This window comes from Lathyrus oleraceus, chromosome 7 (assembly GCF_024323335.1).
Source record: "Lathyrus oleraceus cultivar Zhongwan6 chromosome 7, CAAS_Psat_ZW6_1.0, whole genome shotgun sequence".
In the NCBI taxonomy this organism is placed as follows: domain Eukaryota; kingdom Viridiplantae; phylum Streptophyta; class Magnoliopsida; order Fabales; family Fabaceae; genus Lathyrus; species Lathyrus oleraceus.
Window position 1 is genome coordinate 252,075,124 of NC_066585.1, and position 1,702 is coordinate 252,076,825.

Here is a 1,702-nt window from a genome sequence, read left to right on the forward strand (position 1 = left end):
TCTCCAATATATATCACCAATTTCAAACTTGTACAGATCTATGGAGTCTCGCCCTTTGCAGACTACCATTCCATCACATTAATTTGAGCTTTTATCCAAATTGTTTGCACTCTTATTTGTTTCAACTCAACAAATGTTTTGCATGTTTTCATTGATAAAGTATCATTGTTTTCAAAATAAACAAATTTTTCAAAAAATTGTTCTTAAACAAAGTGAACATTCACGATGATGGAAGGATACCTAGGAGACCCGCAGTGCTCTCCCGAGGGTGGTATGATTACCAACAGGTAAGACAATTGTTCGTATCTCGAGCATGACTGTATCTTTGTCCTGCAGAACCTCGTATGGTCTCTCCTCAGTGAAGTTGCCCGATACAGTGTTGTTTGAAGTTATTCATCTTCATGTTCCCGGCAGTACAGATTCTTCCTCCAAATCCCTGTTAGCTCTATTGTGGGGCATCCCCAGTAGAGTGTTGTTTGAGCCCTACCGTGGGGCATCCCCAGCAAGTTTGCTGTTTCGGACATTATTGTGGGGCAGCTCCCCTAGCAGAGTGTTTACTGAAGACTTCAACTTTCGCCTCTCCAGCAGAGCAGTCTTCATCTCCCTCTAGCATGGGTGCTTTTCTTGGAAGATTCAGTATTTGGAGGATCGACATCCCCGTAATCCGGCATTCCCTCAGATAGATCCCCTAGTAGAGTTGTTCGCGTAAGGAGCTTTATCAATGCTTTTGTTTTTCTCATCAGAGATCTGGTTGCTTCTCGGTATCTCAGATTTTCATCACGAGTTGTTGTGGCGCATACGCCTGTATGTTGAACTCTGTTCTCCGGTTGTGACTGACGATCCCTCCGGAAGCCTCCGGTGGCCTTCCTCCCCTGCAGGATAAGTGTTCCCTGATATCCCAGTCCCCAGTGGATTTTCTTTGCTCTCCGGTAACTTTGGTTTTCCCTCCGGAAGAGTGGTGCCGGATGGTTGATTCCTGGACCTGCGTGTTGAGCATGTCTGTTTGTCAGCATTCATCATACATTCATCATGCATAATGCATACATGCATAATCATAGCATTTGGATACTCATGATGCAGCTGTTGCCGTGTATCTGTTGATTGTTGCCTCCTGCTATTTGTTGATACAGATCTCTCCAGTAGATTTTCCTTAAGCAGATATGGGTGTGTCTGATCTCTCCATATAGAGCCAACCCTTAAGCAGAAAGTGTCTATCCTTTCCTGCCATTTCCCCACTGAGATACATCCTCGTGGATGACGGTTGCTTCCGTTCCCTCCCTACACAGGATGGGTTTTCCCTATTGAGTTCTTTCCTCATTAGGATGAGTCTTGTTTCAGTCTGCCTTTTTGGATCGATCCTAAATTGGCTACCCGTTGACTGTCTCTTGTGCTTCCCTGGGGCATAAATGAATAGTCGCTCACTAACCGGCACTCATTCATCTTATCCTCAGTGGAATTTGTTGGCCTCTGCCTACAAACCGGTAGCTGTAAGTCCTATCTTTGTGGTTTTCCACCCACTAGCTGGTAGTTGTAAAATCCCACTTTCATCCCCTGGCGGATATGGTTTGGTGGCTTCTACCTACGAACCGGTAGTTGTAAGTCCTATCTTTGTGGTTTTCTACCCACTAGCTGGTAGTTGTAAAATCCCACTTTCATCCCCTGGCGGATATGGTTTGGTGGCTTCTACCTACGAACCGGTAGT